The 12,639-nt window shown below is 32.7% G+C and overlaps 1 pseudogene; it reads right to left on the bottom strand.

The window, feature by feature from the left end:
* Positions 1-7,014: 7,014 nt before the first annotated feature.
* Positions 7,015-7,525, bottom strand: LOC100995455 (ras-related protein Rap-1b-like; annotated as a pseudogene).
* Positions 7,526-12,639: the final 5,114 nt, after the last annotated feature.

The raw sequence follows: 12,639 nt of genomic DNA, 5'->3' as shown, positions 1-12,639 counted from the left end.
CCTCCTTACCAAAGTTTTATTTTTTATTCAATTGAAAATATAATTTATTGCTTGGATATGGTTGGATTTTCTAGGGTCTGACTGTGTATGGATCATTTTTAAATTCAGCTAATTTGTCATAAAACAAAGAAAATACACATAGATTTAAGAAAATCCATAATTAATTTACCACTTTTTAGTTTGGTACCTAATAAAGGCATATAATTTACAAAATGTTAGAATTCTGAAGTTCTTTCCCCAAAACAACCTAAAAATTAGGAATAAATATTTGCTCCTTGTGAACAAGTAATGTTTGAATATTACTGGTGTGTCCACAGAGAGTATCATAATGTCTGGAATGTAAAAGGAGGTACACAGTTTTTCTCCTACTGAGCCACCTAGTGTATAACAAATGCTACAAAAAGAGGTTGAATAAGGGAAAAATGTTCAGGAGATTGTTCAGGAATGGCTGTATTTAAGAAGTAATCTTTAATTTGGGCCTTATAGAATGTGTAGTTTTTTTAAGGTATTCCATTAAAGAGTCGATAAGGCAAAGGAATATACAGAAAATAGCAATGGTATCTAATCCCAGTGTGAGTAATCTAACGTCACATCAATGCTGAAGATAAGTAAAGAAATATTGTTAGATAGAACTAGAAAAAGTGAAAGAAAATCAGATTTTTGAAGAGCCTTACTGCCAGACACAGGTAGATAATGCAGAATGTAGAAAATAAACAATAGGAAATAAGCAGATAAGTATAGTTATGAAGGAGTAGAAAACAGCTAGATATGTTGTATAGGACAGTTACAAACTTGAAGAGTATGAGATTAGGTCTACCAGTTAAGAAATTATAATATATTTAAGATAAGTGGTTATAAGTTCTGAGAACCTAAAGCAATGCAATGGCAGTGAAAAGGTAATCATGTGTAATGAAAGTTTTAAACTAATAATATGTCAGTAATCTTGAATTAACTTGATAACTAATTTAGTATAAGAGAACAGTGAAGAGTCAAAGATTAAGATTTTAGGCTTATCTTTCTGGAACAATAATATGGAGATGTAGTCATAAAAGTAAAAGAATGAGTAAAAGAATCTAATTTTGATCAGTTGGTGAAGGAAACAGGTAAGAGAACGGACCTCTTGCAGTCAGCTTTGATAATCTAGCAGGATATGTAAATGGAAATGATTACTAGTCCTTTTCTCACTTAGGAGAGATTCTTGAGGTCTGAGAGGTTATATTTTAACTCTGACACATAGTTGGGTACTATAGATCTGTGAATCATGGATGAAAAAGGTGTGAAGGAAGGAGCAGGGAGGAGACATCTATTCCTCTGAAAGAAGATTTGATAGAATAGGTGAAGAGGGAGAATTCAGAATGTGAAATGGAAAAAATGAAGGTCAATTTCCTTTTTCGTTTTAGTTTAAAAAAATAAGGAATCAGCATCTTCTCAGCAGAGTCTTAAAATCAATTGACTTCCTTGACTTAAAGTCACTGGGTGAAAATCAGTTTCAGTTGGCTAGAAGAAAGAGCTTCTTAGAATTTGATGTGTAACCAAATTACCTACTCATGTATTTGCATGAACTGTGCTTACTTGTAGGCAACTTATTTATTGTTTAGCTTTACCACAAACATATGTCCGTGGTTTTTTAAAAAGTCTTCGGTTCACATGACTTTCTTTTGAATAATAACATTTACTCTATTGCCTGGGGTCACACAGTATGCCCATGAAATGAGACATGCAGCTTAATTGCTATATTCGTTCTTTTCTTAAACTACTAACAGGAAAATCCCTAGCTGCTCTTAAAGGCCACTAAGGTAACATGTAGATATTTCTTTTGAAACATAAAGGTTAAGAAAAAATGTATTTCCCAGTAAGTTATAAATAAGATTAGGACCTTATAAGTAAGTTCTAGGAATCATGTTCCTGCTGAAACCTATAAAGCGAAGTGTCTTTCAAGCCATATAATATCCTTTCTAAATCTTCTAGAGCACACATATCATTATACCATTTGGCAATCTCTAAACCAGATGGGAATCAATGTTTTTAGTGTGGTACATTATACTTTGCTATAATAGAAGCCCTAGGTAATAAATGTTTCTGCAACCAATTTAAAGAGAATCCATTATGCAAATATAATAATACCTGCATAAAATCCTTGATGTTACAGTTTAGCATGATGTATCAAGCTTGTTTTAATGACTTCTCAAGATAAGTTTGTTCAAACAAGGGAAAAATAAAATATAATCAACTTGTGTGTAGCCATTGTAGTAAGAGGGAACAGTGGCAATTAAATCTCCAGAATTTATCTTTGAAAATTATATTTGTTCTGAATATAATCAAGGTTGGATTAACCAAAGAGTCAGTAGACAGAGTTCTAAGTTTTGATGAAAAGACATTTCTTTCTGTATGGCTTTCTGGTATATTTTTCCCCTTCTGCATATTGTATCATATATATATATGCATGTATATATCTCCCCATAAATAAACATACATATAAATGTAAATGGTATTAGTATGTATTTGTATATAGACATATGCACAGACGCACAAACACACAGACACAGACACATGCACACATGCAGAAATATTTCTTACATCTACTTTCTTGTGGCTAACTAAAATGGTGTACTCTTCCTCTATTGTATTATTCCAAGGTAGATATATTAAGGTATCTATTAATTTTTTAAAATAACATAATATGTTAATAGATTCATAATCCTGAAAGTGAATGCCAAGAAACACAAATTTTAGTTTCTACAATAAGTGTTAAATAAAAAACTTAAGTGTTCAACATGGGAGACTGTGTTATTGGTTCTGATTCACCTCTGGAGATGTCAGTTGGCAGCCTCAGAGGCCGCTTCTTTGCTGGCCTTTATTATCCCCACAGCACACATACAGGAGGAGCCCTGGAACTCTGTAAGATTCTGGTGATACCCTAATATTTCCCTAACATTAACAGCTTCGCAATCATTATCTGCCTTGGTTCTATCAGCACAAATATCATTGCACCCTTTGCCTTTGTTTCTGATCATTCATTCATCTTCATAAGAAAATACAAGACTTCAATCCTTTCGTCATACCCAGAATCCCTTGCCACACTGCCTTGTCTGTTCCATCCCTCACCTCTTTGGAGCACTGGAAACTTTCTACTTTGCCTGCCAGAACCATTCAAATCCCCTAAGTATTTTATGTCTTTTGAGAAATTTCTCCTACATTCCTCTTCCAAGGAAAAATTGCCTGTCCTGTCCAGCTTGCCGAAATGATGGTTGTTTTGTCACCAACACTTTAGAGACCACTGGGTCTGCAGTTGAGTAAAATATCATTAAAACACTACCCTTTATCTTGAAGTCATCTAACAATCCTTAAGCACTTTCTGGTATTCCTAGGATCTTTAAGTTTCTTGGTGACTGTATTTCTCCATTAGCACTGATATTATCTTTCTTGGTGTTTCTAATATTCATGTAGATAATTCAACTAATGCCTTGTACAATAAGCAGCATGCTTTTCTCTTCCAATGACTTTAAAGACTCTCATCAAACTTACTCTATTTTAACCTTATTGGCCTCCTTTTTTGTCCCTAGGACACTCCAGGCATTCTTGCACCATGGAAATTTGCACATACTGTTCTTTCTGCCCAAATGTTGCTTCACACTTTGCAAGTCTTAGTTCATTTGTCATCTTCTCAGTGAGTCATTCCCTCTTCAATTTAAAACTGAATACTCACTTCTCCCTGCCTTCCATATCTTCCTTCTTTGATTTATGTTTTCTCTTATTGCACTTCTCTCCCACTGATATACTGCGCATTTTATTTATTTATTTTATCCATCTATATTATTCATAGTCTGACACTCACTTTAAAAGATAGCCTCCACAAAGGCAGAAAATTTTCTGTTCCTTTCTTTGTTGTATCTTCAATGTCTAGAAGAGTTCTTGGCACATTGAAGTTTCACAGATAAGAATTACAAATACTCCTTATTTATAAATAGTAACCACTTCATACTACCCTTGATTTAAAAAGACTGTTAATATATTCACTAGTTGATTTATTAATCAATGAATCCATTTATTAAGCATTCACATTTATCTTACTTTGTGAATAATACATTCATCAAAAGAAATCTTTGAAAAGTTGTTTAAACTAGACAACTTAAAGGATAAACCTGAGCCTGTTACTCTCTTTTCAGTCTAATCATCAGAGATTAAAGTTTATAATCATAGCAGAAAGAATACATAGTGCTCAACAGAGCCAAATAGTACCATCTTCCAAACATCAAATGAAATGACAAAAAAACCTCAATAAGATATCATATCTTGATGCATTCTTCACTTTTCTAAAAAATTGTAAAATCATCCAAATGAAAACCAACTAAATTACAAAGTTTCTTTATAATGCTCAAATGACCTAGTCCAAAAAACACTATAGTTTAATGTGAAGGAAACTTTCCTACTTTTTGTGTTAGCAAGAAAGGTATGAGTTCTTATAGATAGATAAATAGAACTATAAATGTATTGGCAGTTACTATACATAGTCACTGAAGTGAAATTCTTAATTAGAAATATACCTGGTTAATAATATTTCTATAAGTCAAGAATAGATTTTTATAAAATCTCAATTGTAGATCCCTCTACGCTAGACTCATCAAAGTTAAATTTGAGAAGTTGTTCAATATAACCTGATCACTCTGACATTAAGTTATTTCCTTCTCCCTCAATGCACAATTGATGACATCATGGTAGGCTTTTAGTGCCCTAGATCTGGGCTTATAAGATTTAGTAATAAAATCAGGGATTCCAGGTAAAATTAAACTTCAGATAAACAACATTTATTTTTTCAAGCATTATTATATTTCATGTAATATTTGGGACACAGTTATGCTAAAATTTCTTTGCTATTTCTGTGAAATTCAAATTTAACTGATCATCCTCTATTTTATTTGGCAACCATAGTTGGGCTTCCTCTACATCTATACTCAGGTATGAAAAAATCAGCAGAAACACATAAATAGATCTACCAAATTGCTTTTAATAGCTTAATTCTCACTCTATTTAAAAGCATATTGTCATTGAAACATACAGTTTCCTTTCTATGGGAGAAGTGTACCACTCTATTAATGAGACTAACATAGAAAATGGGAAAATATACATCTTGTTTTTAAATTTTGCAGTTAGGATTATCCCTAGGAAAAAAATAAGAAGGAATATCTAACTAGCCTCCTAAGTTTTCCCTAGAAGAGTTTGTCCTTTCCTGCTCTTCCAATTATCCAATGCTCTTGACAGTTGTGATTTTTCTAGGCATAGATTATAAAGAATGACTGAATCAACTCATATTCTATCAACCACTCATTGTTTGGTCTCTGCCACTGACTTACATGAGTGAATACACACACACACATAGACACATGTGTTTCTGAATAGGTCTACAATGGTTATTCCTTCGTATGGTAAAAGAGATAAATAAATCTCAAAATCTCTCTCCTTTTTAAAAAAAAAAAATCCAAACCCTCACATGGCAATCTAAATTCATTGAACTACTGATGATAAGTTATACAACATGATACCACTTTAATTAGGGATTTTGGTTTATATTTAGCCACCTCAAAGTAGTTGTAACATTAGGTTAGTCAATTTAAATACGGTGGCTCCCTGATAGACAGAGACACAGTCTTTACATCGAAAAGCTAATGCATACAAAGTAACAAGGCATTGTAAATAAAGCAGCAACAGTTACGCAGGTTGGTCCTTGAGATAATTTACACATGATAAAATTACTTCCCACATTCGCATCCATAGTACTTATATATCATTTAACACAGGGGTGTCCAATCTTTTGGTTTCCCTGGGCCACATGGCAAAAAGAAACATTGTCTTGGGCCATACATCAAATACAATAACACTAGCAATAGCTGACGAGCTAAAAAATAATAATAAAAATAAATAAATAAATCACAAACATTCTCATAATGTTTTAAGAACATTTACAAATTTGTGTTTGGCTGCATTCAAAGCCATCCTGGGCTGCATGCGGCCTATAGGCCACGAGTTGAACAAGCCTGATTTAACATATCGACCAAAACATTACATATGTGATACAATCACTAACAGGCAAAAATACTAAACCTATATATTTGGTATTGCAAATACACTTATGCATGAGCAAATAAGGGATTCACAATGAGAATCTATAGCTGTAGAAGCCTGAAATGATTTACAGAAAATGTGAAATCATTAAACAATTGCTTGAAAATATATACTTCTTGTTGTAGACCCCTACTCTCCATAAAAGTATAAACATTGTTCACTAGGTAAACAAAAAAGCAAACATATAGTAAGAGATTCGAAAAGTCTCAACATTTCCTTCCCAACAGATATTAAAGGCAACATCTTTAAGACATTATACTGATGGGACTACCATATTTTAAAGACAAGATTACTGACTCCACAGTTTAAAAAAAATTATAAAACTTTATATCTATGTTAATCAAAATGCTTATTTTGGACAATACAATGATAAAGACCTTGAATTTATTTTTGAAAATTACAATAAGCTACAAGTATCAAAGAAGGAAAGTTATCTAGAGTAGTCTTTATAGGAGCTCTTTGGACTTTCTTTTATTATGCTAAAGTAATGGTGTTTTTAGGATTTACATTATTGTACTCTTCAATACAGAGTATGGGACATGTTAAAGGATGCAGCACACCATTTTCATACATTTACCACATTGGTGGATGAAGAATGTCTCTAACATAATATTTGATATAGATCTGATTTTACCAGCTGCATACTTAGGACTATTATATGAGTAGAAATCTAACCTGTGATACTGAAAAATGATAAGAATTTGCAAACTGATATAGGAACTTTCATCCATCTCTTAAGGGACACCACAATAGGAAAGTCTAAGATGTTGGTAGGTTTAACAAAGTTGGAATGCACTGTTGAGTCGGGCAACAGTTCTTCAGACTTAGCTCAGAGCTACAAGGCATTTAGTATATTAAACAAGCTGACATGACTTTTTCCAAGCCTTCCAGGTACTAGAGTTTTTCTGTTAATTTGTTGCACTGGGTAATAAAATAGCTAATTAACATGTACTTGTAATTTTGAAGAAGATTATAAGAATGCAGTGTTGGCCCACTCTCTTGCTAGATTTTGACTTTGTTCCTTTTCTACAACTCTTTCATCCTCCAAGTCACAATTATTACCGACCAGAATCATTGGAACATCATCAATGTCTTTAACTTGAAGAATCTTTTCTCTTAGATCTTGAAAATCATTAAATGTGAACTGTGCTATGATGAAATAAACTAATGCAAAGCCTTGTTTATTTTGCATGTGCAAATCCCTCATTGCTGAAGATTTTTCTGTTTTTGTGGTATCCAAGATTTCAAGCACACACTTTTGTGCATCTATTTCAAGTTGCTTTCTGTACGAGTCTTCTATCGTAGGATCATAATTTTCAACATAATTTCCTTGGATAAATTGTAAAGGCAGAGCAGACTTTCCAACGCCTCCTGAGCCAAGAATGACTAGCTTATACTTGTGCATGATACAAACTTGTCAAAACCTAATACCTGCCATCCAGTCACTGGGTCCCCGCAGCCAGTTTCACCCCGCACTCCCTCTTGATGGTGCCACCATGGTCCTGCCACTGCAGACCGCTGGCTGGTTTACTCACTTGGCTCTATAAGTCTCAAGATTTCTTAAGAAAATTGTAATGGATATGAAAAGAAAGAAATGTTTGTTTCTACTTTGTTTTCATTTCTTCCTACCTTTGATTAAATTGTATCTCTGTAGTGAGATATAATTTGAGATATAATTTCGGTATTCATATATCTTTCTTATCTATTAGTAATATCTTTCGCATTTTTGCATTCTGCCATTGAGATTTTTCTCTGCCCGAAACTGTAAAAATTTGAGCCTGATAAAGCCCTGAAAAGTGTTTATGATATTTAGTTCCCTTTAAGTTAAAACAAACAACAAAATAACATTAACACTTTCTACCTCTTTGTTCGAGATTCCCTAATATATGCCCCAGGGCCACTACTCAGACTCAGATAAGTCTTTAATCCAGAGTGGACTTATCATCATTTGGGTGAATGGGCCCCATAGAAGACTGAGATAGTAAGTGCTGTGTTTAAGGTATTGTAGCAATGATGGGAGTTTTAAAGCAATTGTCACTCCTTTTGAAATATTGCTGTTCATGTAACTCACAGAATTCTTTGCATCGATCAGTTTAACTTGAAAAACTGTATTTCTGTCAACAAGAGAAGCCAAGTTGCCCTTTCTGCAATTACCAGTGACTTGAGTTTTTTATCCTGTTAGATACAGTTTTACTAGCAGTTTAGGAGCTATTGTCACTGGGATAATCTGAGATGCCCACTCTAAGGTTGCACTTCACACGCTCTGTCATATGACCATCTTTAAGAGCCCCATTTACAGCAGAAGTATACATGCACCTCCCACCACCAACTGAATAATATATGTTGCATTTGTGACTAAGTCAAGGGTTTCAATTATTGGTTTAAGTATAGCTCTAAACTGAGACAATTGACTTTTCAGTTTCAAAATTGTTAGAAAACTCAGAAAACCCAAATATTAATTTGAAATTAAATCACATAGAAAGAAAAGTACAATTTCAAAAAGCCAAAGACACATAGTTGATTATTTTGTCTGATCCCAACTATATTCGAATTTTTTCCAAAACTCTAGTCCATTCTCTACTTTGTCTTCAGTGAAGTGCTCATATAGATATAACTTCAATCAATGAAAAGAAATGTTTATTTTTCACTTCATGTTTTAACACTGGAATAACTACTATGTAGATATAGAGTTAAGGTAAATTTATTGATTACATGTTGTGGATTTTAGGACACAATGGATCTTTTCTAGTTTATAATAGATTTCCAGTATATCTCAATATCTATTAAGTGTATAAATAAATGTTTATTTTTCCCACACAAGATTGACATAGAAAATCATATATACACAACCACATTAGGTATGACAAGTACATAATGAAAACCTACTGTATTCCAACTCTGTGCTGAGATTTAGACATACAACTTAGTGAGAAAACAGACAAAACAAATAACTAGTCATATATCACACTGTGGTGAGAACTAGGAGGAAAGAAACCAAGTAACTGATACTGAAGAATGGTATGGGTGTGACGATGAAGGAGTGAGAGGTTGGTTAAGATAGACTTTCTTTTGGAGAAGTGAGGAGACAGATTCTTAAAGGTTAAGAAGGAGAGTCATATTAGGATAAGAGGGTATAGAGAAAGCCATGAAGTAAGAAAAACCTTGACATATTTCAGAAACTGAAGAAAGGCTGGGATGGCTAAATTGTAGTAAGTATATCAAAGAATGGCACTATACCAAATGAGAATGATATATATGGATCCTGAAGAACATCGGGTTCTACAGAGACACCAGATTTTCTTTAATGTATTATAATAAAATACTAATGCGCGTGCACGTGCGAGAGGCTATTAAGAAATACAACTAGTTGGAGACTTGACTTTACTTGCAAGATTATAAGTTAGCCTGACAGAATTAGGAATGCTGGTAGAAGACTTGAGACTCTTGAACCAGAGACAAAGGCCATTGTCATTCACAGCATTGCAAGCAGCATGAGGATCTACATATTTGTTCCAGTTCTTCTTATTTCCAAGTCCCACATCAGCAACACAGATGGGCCCAGATGGACACTGGGACAGGCAATGAATAGGTGCTGTTGCAGGAGAAGGACTCTGAACTTACAGAACATAAATCTTTTGTAATGGACAGCCTGCCCTTTCTCCAGGAAAAGACGTGATCTTCATTATAAAGGACAGTAAACATGCTTACACTTGGGTCTAGCATGAGATATATTATCTTCGAAAATTATATCTTTGCTGTACAAACATCCTTCAAAAAATAGTCTACAGCAAATATAGATAACTGCTTCCATTCGCAAGACATGCAGAAATGCAAGGAACCCATGGATAATTGTTTTTCAACAGTCAGGATCTGACTTATATTTTAAGCAATTCATGATGATTACACTGTGGAGAATATTGAGAGGAGGTGAGTGTTATGCAGGATGACCACTGGGATATCACCACATAATTATGAGATGTGCTTTGGTGGAAGGGGAGATAATTCTGGCCTGAACTAGGCATATGCCTATTAAGATGGAGAAATCTCAACAAGTCAGTATGTATTTTGGAGGTAAAATTGGCAGAATTTATAAATTTTTGCTTAATTGTGTAGGTGAAATAATTTAGAAGTCAAAAATTTATTTGGATAGAAATGTTTATGTGGTATAGGAAAATAAAGTCATTTTTATTGAAGCAATAAATAGTTCAATTTTGAATATGTGAGGCTTAAAATAAATGTAAAGTACTGAATATGTACAAGATGGGGCTCAGAAGAAAGATGTACGTGAAAATGATTTTTGGAGTCAACAAGTAGACAATGAATGAATTCCTGAGAATGAATGAAATGACCCAACACTCATTAAAAAATGATTTAAAGAGAGAAGAGTGAACTCAAATAAATACTAAAGAAAACCAATTATTAGATATCAGATATAGTAAGAGGTACCTGAAAATTTAGCAAGTAGTTGTAAAAGGCAGATTATTGTGTCCAAGAAAAAAAAAGAAAGAAAACCAACAAGTAAGTTTAATTTAATGCTGCAGGAAGGATACAGACATCTGGTCCAAATTGTCCTAATTAACTACTTTATTTATCATTAATTGGGAAAGATGAATGGAGTAAACTTTTCTAACTAATACACATAAAATTGACTTTTTCTTCAAAATCTAATTTCTAACTAAATGTTGCCCAAGAAACTCACAACTGTAGAGTTGTTATAAATTTTGAAATTAACATTGCTCATGTAGCAATGTTTCTCTTCCACAAAAAATAAAAAAGACTTACAAGTAAAGTTCAGTGTATTATAATTCATGTAAACCTAAAGTAATACAGATAGATGCTGGTAGTGAAGGAGGCTTTTGAAGTAGAAAAAGTAAGTTTTAGAGTAAAGACATTAATTTCTTGTTTTTACATATGAAGGATCAAGATTCAGTCTGAGGTTCTTAAAATAATAAAAAGAATTAATGTCTCATATTTAAAATATGTAGGAAACAAACTACAAAATATTACTAGTAATACTAAAGTTCTCATAGTTTAGTTAACAGTATCGTACTAATGTTACTTTCCTGGTTTTGCTCATTATACTATGGTTATGAAAGATGTGATCATTAAGAGAAGTTGGGTAAAACTAATTTGCAACCTTGTCTAAAAAGTTTCCATTTAAAATGTTTTAGAAATTAAAAAAAAATATCAGTAGAAGGAGAGAAAATGCAAGTATGCTATTCCCTCATGTTATATTAGAATCTATAATGATGTTGGCTATCAACATGTCCCATTCCCATCATTTTGCTTCCTAATCAACTATCAATACTGTCAATGTATTAACATTTCCCTCAAAGCTGTGTATCTCAGAAGAAATTGACAACTTTCTCACCTCCAGCAGAAGCCTGGATTAAAGCACAAACTAACTAGTCTTCTCAGTAATTAACTAGCTCAAGAATGAACACGCAACTTAATCTCAGCCAATGTGTAGTGAAGGGAAGATTGTTGAGTGCCTTGTGAGAATAGTTTAACCCCAAGAGAACCCATTATTATTCCTCTGGATTTCGTGTGAGCTTTCTGAAGCCTAGAACTCAAAGTAACCAATTTGCTACCTATAAAGATAAAATTAGTTCTGCAGATAGCAGAACATATTAGAAAGAAACTGAGTTCTTGATGATATAATTGACTTCTTAAATAATTCACCCTGAAGACTGTTACGTAAAATAAAATAAAAATACCCCACGTTTTGAGCCAGATTGAATTACATGAATAAAATTGAAAGCATGATAACTAAGAAAAATTATCAATGGGCACCATGCAATTGTGATAACTCAAGAAATGATTATAGAATCGGTTGTTTAAAATTCTCTTATTAACCATTGAATAACTAAAAACAGGTTTATATGAAAATACCTAACTGTAGTAAGTGAAGAACAGAATAAGGATACATTTAAAAAAATTTTTTCCCTTAATATCATTCAGTGTTTGTTTTTTTCCTTTCCACCCCCATATATAAATCAAATATTTACAAAAAGTTGTGGGACATTAATCTGTATAATAATTCAGAGTGTGGGAGAAATATTTGAATGTTGATTAAAAAGAGCTGTAAGTTTTTGCTATTGTTTTCCTACCCAGTCATGTGTTCATCACTTATATAAATGGCAGACACAGAGGCAAAACATAATAATATACATAATGTTAAAAACAAGAAATAGACTGAAAGAAGGAGTTTGTAACATAAATCATAGTAATTGGATTAACATATGCTTTCATATATATATATATAATTATTTTTATTTGGAAAAAACAAGACAAGTAAATAGAAAAATGGGCAATGACTGATAATTAGTAACTCTCCAAGGAATAAATGTATATGTCCAATAAATACATAAATAGATACACAAAGTACTAATAATAAGAAACAATAAAATTAAAACAATATTGCAAAGTTTTTAAATCCATCAAATTATAATAATTTTAAAGACTAATTATCTGCTTTCTTAACCAGAATAAAATCAAAATAGGCACTCACAAATTCTT

This window comes from Pan paniscus, chromosome 2 (genome assembly GCF_029289425.2).
Source record: "Pan paniscus chromosome 2, NHGRI_mPanPan1-v2.0_pri, whole genome shotgun sequence".
Classification (NCBI taxonomy): Eukaryota; Metazoa; Chordata; class Mammalia; order Primates; family Hominidae; genus Pan; species Pan paniscus.
Note: the sequence above shows the minus strand (reverse complement) of the source record. Positions and strands in the feature narration are given on the sequence as shown.